At 42.4% G+C, this 14866-nt stretch overlaps 1 pseudogene; it reads left to right on the top strand.

The window, feature by feature from the left end:
• The first annotated feature begins 6450 nt into the window (after positions 1-6450).
• On the top strand, positions 6451-7684 carry LOC147426191 (uncharacterized; annotated as a pseudogene).
• The last annotated feature ends 7182 nt before the right edge of the window (positions 7685-14866 follow it).

The raw sequence follows: 14866 nt of genomic DNA, 5'->3' as shown, positions 1-14866 counted from the left end.
CACAGTAGTCATACGAAAAGTGGGGGCTAAATTCTCTTCATAATCTATGCCTTTTTGCTATGCATAACCCTTTGCAACAAGTCGGGCCTTATGGCGATCGATCTCACCATCCAGCTTGCATTTCAACTTGTACACCCACTTAGTACCAATGGGCTTTTTGCCAGGAGGCAAATCACATAAAGTCCATGTGTCATTTTCTATAAGTGCATCATATTCTGATTGCATGGCATCCATCCAATTCTCTAAATTTTGTGCTTCATCAAAAGATAGAGGCTCCTCAACATCATGTAAGCTAGACACAGCCAAAGCATAACAATTTGATGCATAAGATGCATGGCGAGAGTTTGAATGAGTACGACTAGACAAAGGTGCATCCAATTTACTGTCACGCACCAGCCATTTTGACATACCTCTAGCCTGATCATTTTCAGCCCTTTCCTCATCAAGTACATCATGTACATCTGCATCAGTAATAGGTTGACCTGTAACATTTTTAGAAACCCCCATAGGCTGTACATTTGCCTCACTGGAACTTATGTTCGTATTTCCACCACTAAAAGGAGGCAAAAAAGTGTCATAAATGTCTTGTGAGCTTACATTACTGTCTCTAGTACACGACAGCAAGGGCTGAACAGAATCTTCCACAAACACTACATCTCGTGAAGCCAAAATACGCTTTGTTTGTGGATGATACAACCTGTAACCTTTGCTTTCAACACTATAACCAACAAAAATACATTTGACAGCCTTGTCATCCAATTTCTGCATTGTGTTTGTGGCACCAAAGCATATGCCAAACAGCCAAAAACACGCATGTGCTCAATAGAAGACTTTATATCATGCCATGCTTCATATGGTGTAATAGACTGCAAAGCTTTGTAGGACACCTGTTTAGTACATAAGTGGCACACATGATCGCCTCAAGCCAAAAAGAATGCGGCAAAGCTTGACTTTTGACCATACATCGTGCCATTTCTGTAAGTGATCTGTTTTCCTCTCAGCAACACCATTTTGTTGAGGTGTATAAGGCACTATACATTCGTGTTTTATCCCACGACTAGCCAGAAATGCATTAAATTCATGAGACATAAACTCCCCCCCTCAATCGGAACGGAGAGTGCCCATAGTACAGTTCAATACATTTTTAGCCATGGCTAGAAATTGTTTGAAGCACATATCACTACAACATAACATCAAGATATCGACGACCGTACCTTTCCACGTGATTATCGACGTACTTTCATCCCATCGATATATGCATCGGAATATCCATCGATATGCACGTGGAAATACACGTGGCAAGGCATACTTTTCCACGCGTATATCGATGGATATTACCACGAGTATATCGACGCACATTTCGGCGCAAAATATTTGGGGAAAAAAAAAGGGAAACCCGCACGCAAGGGCCATTTTCACCTACGATGCGCGCGCTCAGATCTTGGCCGAAACCTACTGCGCAAGTATTATGAAACTCTCCCCCCCCCCCCCCCCCCCCCCCCCCCCCCCCCCAAGCCCTCTCTATGTGTAGGAAAGATATATATATATATATATATATATATATATATATATATATATATATATATATATATATATATATATATATATATATATATATAGAGAGAGAGAGAGAGAGAGAGAGAGAGAGAGAGAGAGAGAGAGAGAGAGAGAGAGAGAGAGAGAGAAATGTGTGTGTGTGTAGAGGTAATCAAAGAGAGAGAGAGATAAACGTGTGTGTGTGTAAGAAACTAAAGAAAGAGAGAGAGAGAGAGAGAGAGAGAGAGAGAGAGAGAGAGAGAGAGAGAGAGAGAGAGAGAGAAATGTGTGTGTGTGTGTGTGTAGAAAATCAAAGAGAGAAAGAGAGAGAAACCTGTGTGTGTGTGTGTAAATAAGAAATTAAAAAGCTAGAGAGAGAGAGATGTGTGTGTGCGTGCAGGAAATTAAAGAGAGAGAGAGAGATAAAAATGTATGCATAGGAAATTAAAACTAGAGAGAGAGAGAGAGAGAGAGAGAGAGAGAGAGAGAGAGAGAGAGAGAGAGAGAGAGAGAGAGAGAGAGAGAGAGAGAGAGAGAGAGAGAATTAATGTATGCGTAGGAAATTAAAATTAAAGAAAGAGAAATTAAAGAGAGAAATGAAATGAAATGTTATATTAACATCTTCAAAAGGCCAAAGTGACCTATGAGACCAAAAAGTTACAATGTGGTGGATCTGATACAAAGTCAGAGTAACAAGATGACAAATCGACAAAAAAAAATATTATGGAATCCTAAACTGCTGGGTGTTGACTAAGGTGTAGTGTGGACATAGGCGAATCTCATTAATCTCCTCCATGGTCAGTAGTCTGACCGGGCGTTGTGCATGTCGAGCCAAAGTGACCTGGATCCTCTGATGCAGCCTCTGTCGATGTTGTGTAGTCCTCCGTAGTCGTGGGCATCTGGATCTCCCTAGCTCAGTCGCTCATTCGATCAGTATGCCTCTGATGTAAAGCGACGAGCTCTGCTGTGGTAGAGAGGGAGAGAGAGAGAGAGATGTTCGTATAAATTAAAGAGAGAGAGAGAGAAGTAAAGAGTGATATATATATATATATATATATATATAGAGAGAGAGAGAGAGAGAGAGAGAGGGAAGCAGTAGAGGGCGAGACAGAGAGAGAGAGATAGGAAAATAGAGAGAGAGAAAGAGATAGGGAATAGAGAGAGAGAGAGAAAGAGAGTGATATATATATATATATATATATATATATATATATATAGAGAGAGAGAGAGAGAGAGAGAGAGAGAGAGAGATAGGGAAGTGGAGAGCGAGACAGAGAGAGAGAGAGATAGAGAAATAGGGAAATAGAGAGAGAAAGAGAGATAGCGAGAGCGAGATCGAGAGAGCGAGAAAGAGAGAGAGAGAGAAAGAGAGATAGCGAGAGCGAGATCGAGAGAGAAAGAACGAGAGATAGGGTACATAGACAGAGAGAGAGAGAGAGAGAGAGAGAGAGAGAGAGAGAGAGAGAGAGAGAGAGAGAGAGAGAGAGAGAGAGAGAGAGAAATAGAGAGATAGAGAGTGATATATATATATATATATCTATATATATATATATATATATATATATATATATATATATATATATATATATATATATAGAGAGAGAGAGAGAGAGAGAGAGAGAGAGAGAGAGAGAGAATATATATATATATATATATATATATATATATATATATATATATATAGAGAGAGAGAGAGAGAGAGAGAGAGAGAATTAACTAGAGATAGCTACAGAGGTAGAGAGAGAGAGATAGATAGTAGATAGAGAAGGAGAGAGAGAAAGAGTTAGGTTGGCTGACCAATTGCGTGAAAAGGACAAAAACTCTCTCTATCTCTCTCTCTCTCCCTCTAGAAGAAACTATGGAACTAAAAGAGGCAAAGGGGTTTTGCCCGCTACATGCAGTGCCATGTACACTTGGGAGTGCATGTATGTGTCTACCCATATAGGATTTGACCAATAAAAACGAGATTTTGACCCGGTGGTCCTGATCTCCGTACACCTCTGGACCGAGGTGTACAGAGATTGGGCAAGACTAGAGAATGCGAGGTAGTTTACGTTGTGAGGAGTATATATATTAAAACAACATTCATAATCATTGTAGATGGCAATGTCATCAACTAACATGGAGGAAAAGATTGCATGCTCGTGCTTGCTCTGCAAGTACCAAATCGTGCGCAAGTGTAGGATATGTAATGAGCATGTGCACAAGTACGGAGAGTTTGCTAGAGAAACCTTACAGAATCTACAATACGACTCTTACGGAATGGGCATTGATTTTCGTGACATAGCACCTACATCTGAGAGAGAGAGAAAAAGGATTATGCGTGAAGGTCCGACCAATATAGAGCCAAGGATGGAAGCAGAAAAGGGCTTACAGACAGAAGACGACGGCATGGAGGAGATGTTGGATGCCTTCTTCCAGACAAGCGAGGAGAATGCTAACGAAGCAGCACCAAAAGCCATGCGCCTATCTCTCGAAGACATGTTGAGGAAGTTGACACGTCAACCAATCTATGAAGGTGCCAAAATATATGTGCTTAGTACTTGTCTGGCGTTTTTGAATCTTCAGTTAGTGTATGGGTGGTCAGATGCAAGCGTCATTGCTTTGTTTAGGTACATAATTTACAAAAGAGATTTTCCGATTGCAACGGTGACATGCTTGGGGAGATTTTTAATTTAATGTGGCTTAAACAGGTTGTTGCGGGAGCAACTTCTCCCGACTGGCAATGAAATGCCCCCCTCCAGGCCAGACGCAAAGCAACTATTGACCTCAGTTGGCTTGGACTACAACAAGATTCATGCATGTCCAAATGATTGCATTCTTTTTCGCAAAATGAATTTGCAGATTGTCTGTCGTGTCCTAAGTGCGGAGCAATGCGCTACAAACAAGATGCGGTTGGCGAGATAGTGCCAGCTAAAGTGTTGCGGCATTTCCCTATTATTCCTAGGATAAAAAGCATGTTTCGTTGTGGTTCCATTGCAAAGTTGATGCGGTGGCATTCTACGAATAGATCCACTGACGCAACATTTAGGGTGCCCGCTGATTCAAAGGCTTGGAGCCACATTGAAGATACTTGGCCACATTTTAAGAGGGAACCACGCAATTTGCGTTTGGGCATGGCAATGGATGGAGTCAATCCATTTGGCTTGAGAATCTCGTCATGGAGCACTTGGCCTGTGTGCCTTATCAATTACAACCTCCCACCGTGGCTTGCCATCAAGAAGGGTCATTTGATATTAAGCTTGATTGTACCTGGTAAGTTCAAGGCAAAAAACATGGATGTTTATCTAGCTCCACTAGTTGACGAGCTCCAGGAGTTATGGCATGGGATCGACATAGCAGATGCGGTTGAACCAGTAGGACAACACATGCAAGGATCCATGGACTTCTTATGTGGACTATGCATGATTGGCCAAGATACGGAGAAGCTTTTGGTCATGGTTCTTGATTTACAAAATTCTCGCTATTCGCAAGCACTTTGCCTTGGCCTGAATTATGCTTTAATATATGCAGTGCTAACAACTTTGGGATACAATGCATGTCCAATTTGCGGGTCGTCTTTGGATGTACGCTATTCTGCCTCTCTTCGAAAGACAATTTATCAAGGCCACCACCGTTATCTTCCAAATGGCCATCACTTGCGCGAAGTTCAGCTTGGTCGCGTCGAATGTCATCCTATGCATGTACAAGAGTGGCGTCGCCGATGGGAACAACATGAGGGGCAACCTGTTCCAGGAATGAAACGTTTGTCCATTCTCCATACGTTGCCGTATTGGGGTGATCTACTAATTAACCATTTGCTGGATCCAATGCATATATTCAAGAATGTGGGAGAGCTCCTCTAGAAGACAATCATGGGAATGAAATACAATCGAGCTTCATGAGATGATTTGCAGTCAGTTTTTTGAAAGATGCCAGATCTGTGGCCTTTCACTAATGAAATTGGCCAAACAAAGCTTCCAAGAGCGCCATGGGTATTGCTAAAAAGCGAAGAGCGACAAGTTAAAAGGGTGATTTCAGAGTTCAGGATTCCAACAGGATATATGCGATGTCTCAAGACAGCATTCACCCGTGAGACGATCAATTGTCAGGACTGAAATCGCACGACTTGCATAAGTTCTTGCAATTCATTCTTCCAATTGCGATCAAGGGGTGTTCAACAGAGGAAGTGCGGACCTGCATATACAAGATTTCAGCGCTAGTGCGGTGGATCTCTTCCAAGGAGATACGCGAGGAATCTATTGCAGTCGCAAGGGCTAACTCCATTGAGGCAGTTTGCATGATTGAGAAGTATCTACCCACGAGCTGCCTAACTATCCAAATGCACTTTCTCATCCATGTAGTAGATGAAGTTGCAGTGGTGGTAGGTACAGTCCACAGTCGTTGGATGTTCTTTCTAGAGCGGTTCATGAAAACACTTAAGGGTTTTGTTCGCCAAAAAGCGTGTCCAGAGGGGAGCATGGAAGAAGGATGGCTGGTGCAAGAGTCTCTTGTCTTGAAGACCGAATTTCTATCTATTTTTGACCCAAAAATGCATCGACTGTGGAGCGATGAGGAGGATAGAAGACTGGTGGGAGAGGAGCCGCAAGGGCAAGGGGTGCCAAAGAAAATGAACGACGCCATACGAGAAAAGATCATGAAGTTTTGTATACTAAATCCAGAGCCGATGCAAAAATGGCTTGAAAGGTACGAAGAAGAGAAAGAGAGACGCAATAGGGATCGACATAATTTCGGGCGAAGCCGAACGACTAGAGGCTTACCCTTGCCAGACTATCTCGCTCCTCTACCTGAATTCCCTACAATGACATGGTTGGACAAGACAATGAGAGCAGCTCGACAGATCGGAGAACCTATATCTCTAGAAGAGGAAGAGCTGGCTAGAGATAGACGATGATACGGTGTAAGATCTTATCGATGATGCCACACTCGTCAAGGCCTAGGCCTGTAAGTGTTTGTGTGAAGACGTTGAAGCTTAAAGTTAATTTAAACAAAGGTGTTCTGACGCTTTATTTTACTTTATTTGTGCAGGACTTTAGTATGGCAAACCAGTTTCCAGATCCCGCTTCTATGAGTGCAGATGCATTTATGGGCTTCGTCACATGGATGATGCCCAGTCAGATGGCACAGGCGTCTCAGTACTGAGTAGCCAGAGGCACGGGTACTACGTCTCCGGGCTTCACACCCGAGGGTCCGACGCCTATAGGGGGGACACCTATGGGGGGGACGCCTATGGGGGGGGACGCCAACGAGGTCTCCCATTACGGCCGCTTCGACATCTAGGGGTGCGGAAGAGGCGGGTACGTCCTCATCTCCGCAGCATAGTCGCACTCGCCGATCTTAGCGATTGTCAGGTGGAGGTGGTGGTTACTGCGGAGGAGGGTCCACAGATGCTTTGACCCCTCCTCGCTCATGAGCCCTGTCCTACCTAGGCACACCTCTCGACACTCCTCTTGGCACACCTCAGACACCTTGGGGGACACACGATCCTAGTGCCTCCAAGCTCTATACTGTACGGACAGATGGTTCTGTTGACATGGATAGAGTTGGGACTGAGATGAGACAGCGGATTCACCAGCTTGCGGAGTTGTAGTTTTTGACCAGCATTCTGATGCCTTGGCCTTTGACTTGGATCGTGACAAAATCAGTTATATAGTGGAGACCATCATGAGAGTGTACCAACCTCCTCCACGTTCAAAGGATGTTCAGAGGAGGTGGATCAAGGGTGTTGCACAGGACACCGTGAAACATCGATGAGATGTAGCTCGGCATGCTTTCAGGACCGGCTCGTCAAAGCCTTTGGACATCCCACACGAGACGTGGCAACAGATCAGGGAGGATGGGTGGACAACGAACACGCGGTTCAGACAACAGCGTTAGGCCGTGCAGATACGACAAATGAGCAGGGGAACATCTCATCCTGGCAACGGAGGCTTCGACACCTTTCGCTATGAGTTTGTGAGTTTCCAATCCAATCCTAGCTATGGCGTTTTTTAAAACGTGATGAATCATGTATTCTTATTACTTTGATTTTGTATAAACACGAATCTTGCAATGCATCGAGCCTCGACACGCCAGGAGGAGACAGATGGATATCGCAGAGGTATCTATGAAGTATCGAATGATCTTGATGCTTCATGAGAGCCTGTAGACTGGGAGGCCTTAGAGTCTCACTGATCGATTGAGGTGAGATGTTAATATGTGTGAGTTGATTTAATTAAATAAGTATATGTGAAGTAATATCAATACTAATTTTGTGACTTGTCCTATGTGCAGTTTGTGACGCCTAGTCATCAGTGGATTTCATATATATGCTTTGTGAGACACAGACACGCTTCTGTGTCTCTTTTTTGTATAGACATATATGGTTATGGTTATTGTTCAGGCATGGTTATGGTTATTGTTTTCCTTATGGTTATGGTTATTGTCATTGTATAGACATGGTTATTTCTCCTATTCTTGTATAGACATGGTTATGGTTATTGTTTTGTTTATGGCTATGTTTAACTTTCTGGTTATGCTTATGGTTATGTTTATATGCATTATGGTTTTGATCAATATGGTTATGGCCGGTTATGGTTTTTCACAAAGTTTGTTATGGTTATGGTTTTAAGTTGGTTATGGTTTTGCACAAAGTTCATTTCATTTCTTTCATTGGCCTTAAATCTCATGTGAGATTTAAGGCCAATGAAAGAAATGTAGGAGGCGTATACATATGGTTTTTTTTAAAAAGTTTACATTTCCTACATGGATAGCATGTAGGAGGCGTATACATATGGTTTTTTTTGAAAATTTTATGTTAAAACGAAGGAAACTCTGCCAAAATTATTGCGGGAGCACGGTTGATTTTGGTGCTGCTCGCTTTCTTGGGCAAAGGAGAGGCAGTCTGGCTGTGGCTGTGTCCATCTTTTCATTGGGCACAGGCCAGGCTGCCTCTCCCCTGCCCAAGATTTTTTTTTTTTTTGTTATGGTCGTCGCAATCTGCGTCACTAAGCCCATCGAAATATGCGTCGATAACAGTACCTTTCGACGCGTATATCAACGTTTTTGTAGGGACGCGTATTTCGACGGGATGCGTCGAAACCTGCGTCGAAGGCCCCCTTTTTTGTTGTAGTGATAAAAACCTCGGACTTCGCTTTAAGTGAAAATACCCATGCATGCCTAGAGTAATCATCAATGAAAGTCACAAAGTAAAGGTAATTTCCCAAGGACGGAGTTTGCATGGGCCCACAAACATCACTATCCACAAGCGGCAACCTGCTTGTGGCCCGAACTGAACCATCCTTTGGAAACTTAGAACGCTGCATCTTACCCAAAATACAGCCTTCACAAACATGTTTGATAGGTGCTTCAAGAGGCGGCAAAGAAGCAACCATATCAGATTTGTGCGAACGTAGCAAACTGGTAAAATTCAGATGACCAAAACGTGCATGCCAAAGTTTTTCATTTGAAATAGCCCTTGAATCTGCAACTGCATTTGCAAAATTTTATCCACACTTGTCATACAAAGTGAGCTTATACAACCCACGACACAAAAACCCTGATGCAACAATTTCATCACCAAAACTGAGATCATGAACTGTACATCTGTCATCCACAAATTTGATTACAGGTCCAAGTCTAGCAAGTGCAGATACAGACAAAAGATTCTTCTTGATCCCAGGTACATAAAGTGCATCAACAAGTGTGAAAGAACTATCATTAGTAGTAGTAAGCACAATGTTTCCAACTCCCTGAATCGGATAAGAGGCATTGTTGGCACAAGTGACTGAATTCCCATGAGGGACAGAATCGAGAGAGGTGAACAATTCACGATGTGAGGTAATGTGCTTTGTAGCACCACTGTCGAAATACCACACATGTGAATCTACAGCAACTAACAAGCATGCATCATGGACAGAAGGATTGTAAGTGCACTCTGCGCTAAAAGCCCATTCTGCATCAACATCAGCATAACAGTCTCCTTTCACAGAAGACTCAACAATGGCTGCATTTGTAGTGGAACCAGCATTTGCAGTGGAACCACCCTCTTTCTTCTTAGCCTCTTTGGCCTTCAACTCAGGACATTGCTTGATCGAGTGATCATTAGCTTTACAATAATGGAAATGCATCTTCTTTTTGCCCTTATCACCAGAATTTCCAAACGAATTTCTGTCAGTAGAAGCATTAGGAACAAAAGTTTTGCCACTCGTAGCAGAACCATAAGAAGTGGCTTCATTGCTGTTACCACCCTTTCTTTGAGAAACAATAAAAGCGTGTTCAACTGCATGCAGCCTAGTCCTATTTTATTTGGAAAGTGACTCTTGCAACAGCAACGTGCATAATACATTAAACTTGAAAACTTCAGGATTCCCTTGGGTCATTAGTCTCCAAGTACTAGCAAAAGTCTGGTAAGAATCTAGTAAGGCATCAAGAATAGTTGCACAAGGGAACTGTCTGAAATGACTTCACCTGTAGAAATAGGTTGCACGTGGATATCCTTGACACTAGCAAGAAAAGTGTCCATATCATCCTCCTCATGCATAATCTTCGACTCCAGATCTTTACCCAGCAAAGCAATTTTAGCCTGATTGCAGATTTTGTTGAACGAATGTGAGGAACAATGGTGCGCTTCACAGACAACGCTATCAATGCATGAGCCTACGCACCCTTTATACCCCAACGAGATTGTTCTACCATAGGAAAAGTAACTCTAATAGCAACAATCCTTGTAGCAAGACCTGCAACATCCTCAACATTGCCTACATCCTCAGAACCAAGATGTATATCAATGCCCTGCACAATATTCCACACGCCCTTTGACACAAGAACATGTTGCATCATATAAGCCCACATAGGGTAATTGTCCCCATCCAACCTATCCTTAACAACAAACATCTTCAAGACATCTGTGTTGTTGTCAGCCATGGTAAATACTGCACCTGATGTGAAAACTACCCGAAAATAGGAGAAACGAAGCGGGAACAACACATGCTATATAGCACACACCATAGAAGACAGAAATTCTGTACAAAATGACGAAATTGCTTGTGCATACCTGCCTGTAATGGAAACGGAGGCCGAAATGATTTTGAATAAGAAATCTTTGTCGACCTGCGAACGCTCGCCAGACCTCACTGTAATCAGAGTAAGTGAGCGGGCGTGTGCTGGAGCAGCTGGCGACCAAGCAAGGAGGATGCAACCTACTCTGATACCAATTGTTGGAATTGCGGTTGTAGAGAAACGCACACAGCTTGGAGAAGACGAAGGAAGCTCAAGGAACACAATAGAGAGTGTGTTACTTAGTGTGTAATGGAAAGATAGATAACCCTAGAGTGATGGGCGTATATACAATGCACGGGCGAAAAGAAACTCCTAAAGAGGGAAAAAATTCCCCGACCATCCTAGTGTGTTCACACACATCACTACCACATGTGTATGGTAACACAAAGGGTCAACACTTTTGTACACACCACATTAAAAAGCATCGAGCCATCATGGATTGTGGTGTCATGGGAAACTTTGACACACACAGTGATGAGGCCAGGTACCGTGGATTGTCATTGGATTGAAAATGTGTCTATATGGCATGAGAATGGAATCTACATGGTGGACTCTAGTGTGCATCACATTGGGAGGTATGCAATCTTAGTTTTTCCAAGCAATTGTGAGAAAGTGAGTGATTACCAAATTTACCTTTTATTTGTTTGTACCATAATACCATTGTGAATCACTTTGAAAATCTCTTCTACAGGTTATTTAACCAGAACTTTGATTTGTAGTTTCAGTAACACCTCAAGGGAAAAACATTTTTGCCTCTAATCAAGTGGAGACTATCTGTGACCCTCTCCCACTTACTACTTCAGATGAGGAGGATACCAAGAGAGGAAGATGAATAAATCAAGTCCCAATGCAAATCTTGGGGAGGAGAATGATTGCATGATGATGATGAGATGGAAGATGATGAAGCCAACTATTAGAAGTTGGACACACCCCATGAAAACTGACTACTCGGAAGATTATCATTTTTTGTAATTATTCATTTATTAAGGAAACCCGATTTTTCACCTTGTAAATATTGGGGCTTAAAAGAAGTTTCTAGATTGTATCCCAGTTCAGGTAGTTAGATTGAGTAGTTGGTTAATTTGGAACTTTAGGGTTTGAGAATTGTAATGTATATATACCACTTTTTGACCTTAATGAAAAAAAAAACCTTTTGTCATTTGTAAAAAGGAGTTTGAAGTCTGTGAGTGAGCGTACTGTGTATGAGAGAGAGTGTGAGCTTCATCTTGACGCTACGTGTGCACCGGTGGTCGGAATTGAGTGCGGAGAAGTGCAGCGTGTTGCCCCCGACGAGAGCTATGCGCCGATACCTACATTGCGCGCGTACGGTCCGGTTTTGCGAGCTCTTTCTACGAGCTTCATCTGGTGATTTGGTGAGCATACGTTGTCTGATTTTTCATTGCAGCATATCCACGCGTTCACATTGAATAGAGATACACATTAGGCACTTTAGAATTTGAAAATGGAGACCTGCAAATTTCGGCCAGACATCCTATGTGATTTTGTACCGGGTGTTTTGGGTTGGGGTTTTGGTTCCTAGACCTTAGGGAGAGCGACCTATTGGTGATAGTAGGGTCTCCTTCAAGTTCTGTGGTGTTTTGAGATTGTTTGATGGGTGTTCGGCTCTAGAAAGCGTTGTAGGAAGTTTCCTCTTATGCACTCTTGAAGGCTGTGACTTAGACATTGGGTAGAGACCTCTGTAGGAATTAGTTAGGAGTCGGTCGAGTGTAGGGTGACACCTTATACTTGCTTCCATGCGCCTGCGGGGGGTCGAGCTTCGTCCTTAGCTAACAAATCTTGTTAGGTGAGTTATCGCTGTGCTGATGTTCGTCGCGGCGTATCCGTCCAACATTGGCGCCGTTGCCGGGGACGAAAACTTAGGTAGGTGACTGAGACTAGTCGTTGAGGATAAGGATTTTTGGCTTGCCAAGAGTCTCGTTTTACATTTAGATAGGACCAGAGGGTGGAGGACTCTCTAGGTCTTAAAGGGAGTCTAGGAAGCGAGTGTCTAGCCTAGATCCTTCGACTTAGCATTAGGCAAAATTTGGACTCACAAAGGGGCCCTTTAAGGAGTTTGACTTTACCTCTCTCTACCAAAACGGACGCATGGATAAATTTTTGCAAACAAACTCCAAAGTTGGCGGAGGTTTGACAGTCAGAATGTCCTCTTCAAGCTCTATCTACTGATATATAGCATGCCATGAGATTCCTCATATTTTAGAAGATTATTTTTTTAATTCACTTAGATTCCGAGAGAGTTGTCACATCATAGGTGAATCAAAAAAAGAATCTTGTAAAATATGAGGAATCTCATGGTGTGCTATATATCAGTAGATAGAGCTTGAAGAGGACATTCTAACTATCAAACCTCCACCAACTTTGGAGTTTGTTTGCAAAAATTTATCCATGCGCCCGTTTTGGTAGAGAGAGGTAAAGTCAAACTCCTAAAGGGCTCCTTTGTGAGTCCAAATTTTGCCTAATTGTAGATTTAGGTAGACAAAGATAGTTTTAGGTATTAGTTGAGTTCTTGAGTAGGAGTTGGAGTGGTAGAAGCGGTGAGAGGAGAGCTTGAGAGTCCGGAGAGGCTAGAAAGCAACCAAAATACCATTTTCACCATTCCACATGATGAGTAGGAGTAGAGTAAGTAGGACATCATGATTCAGGATCTAGAGCACTTCATGCATGTATACATGCTTGGTAAATTCATCACAAGTTTGTAAAAGACACAAAAGTGTGTTTGAAAGCTTAAGTGAATTCCAAAAGTTACTGTGAGTGTTTCTGATAGAGCTGTAGAGCATCAGGAGCATTTCTGTCAGGAAAAAATTTAATTTCAAGCCAAGAGACATCCTACGGGTAGGATGTCTACAGACTAATCTGGTGGGAATTTTGGGATTTGGAGTTGATCACTGTGTTTAAAAGGTGGGGTTTACCCTATTTTCAACTGGAAAGTGAAAATTTGACCATATCTTGACAAGATAAGGCCAGATAGACTGAAATTGCCAGACATCCTACCCAAATTGTGCCAAAGCATTATTTTAAGACCAAGACCATATGATGGCTGCATGAGCATGACCTGCATGAAATAATGAGTGACTGAGAGGGGTTTCATCTCATTTGGGTGAGAAAATTTGGGTTCAAAGCGGACTTTAGCACTTTTGACTGAAAAGGGCAAGAACAACTAAAATTGGGGACTTTTGAAATCCAAACCAAAATCCAAGCATACCACTGGGTTGCTGACATTAAGGGGAAGCTGTGGGTCAATTCTGGGGTCAAATAGGCCAAAAAGACATCCTACGTGTAGGATGTCTTTTGTGTGATTTTACACTCCAAACCTAATTTTGAGCATACCAAAGTAATCATAAACTCAAGGGAAGCATGTGTTTTGAATTTGAAGCCATTCTGATGAAAAAGACATCCTACGCGTAGAATGTCTAAAGCAAGAAATTAAAGCCAGATACTGATAGTGGGCATAGCAAGGTGTTGTATAGCCTGAGGCAAGCCCCCTAGTCAATTTTGGTCCAAATTGGAGTTGATTAGACTGCTCTAGATCAGCAACAGGCTGTCGGAACAGATTTTTGATCCATTGACCAGCTTATAGGTGTCCAAATCAAAAAGTAAAAACAGCTGTGGACTCAGCACATCAAGGGGAATCCATAGTGCAAAAATCCAGGCAAAACAAAGCAGGAGACATTCTACGTGTAGAATGTCTATTGGGGCCTATTGAAGAGAAAATTTGACTGGGCTTATATAGTGAGATTCCATTTGGCTTAAGGGTTCCAGAACTTCTTTCAGAACTGAATTTGGACCTTGTTTGTCCATTTGACGGAGCAAAGACCGAATTTAGACTTTTTCACATAAATTGACCAACATCCAAGGGAAGTACAGTTCCAGATTAGCAGACCTAATCCAGAACATCAGTAATGTATAAAATACAGTAGTGGTTGAGATTAACTCTCTAGTTATACCAATCATATTAAGATAACCTCTAGCAGATAAATTCTTTGATTCGATTGCCGAAATTAAATGCTTGTGTACAGGTATATTCAGCAGCAAAGCAAGAAGTTGTGCGGAGACTAATCCTTTGCCAGGTGAGTGGTTGGATTTGTGATAAATTGCATTGATAAATTTGATGAATTTAAGATCAGGAGGAAGATACATTTTTAGAGACCAGAAGGTGGCAGGTGACCAAGGTAGCTTAGTGTCCACCGAGGAGAGTGTAACTCAGGCAAGGTTAGATCCACTAGCACCGATTATTGAGGAAGGTAATGATACTGACACTTCTTCATACAAA

The sequence above is a fragment of the Adiantum capillus-veneris genome, chromosome 24 (genome assembly GCF_014529385.1).
Source record: "Adiantum capillus-veneris isolate H3 chromosome 24, ASM1452938v2, whole genome shotgun sequence".
In the NCBI taxonomy this organism is placed as follows: Eukaryota; Viridiplantae; Streptophyta; class Polypodiopsida; order Polypodiales; family Pteridaceae; genus Adiantum; species Adiantum capillus-veneris.
This window is presented reverse-complemented; position numbering and strand designations above follow the sequence as displayed.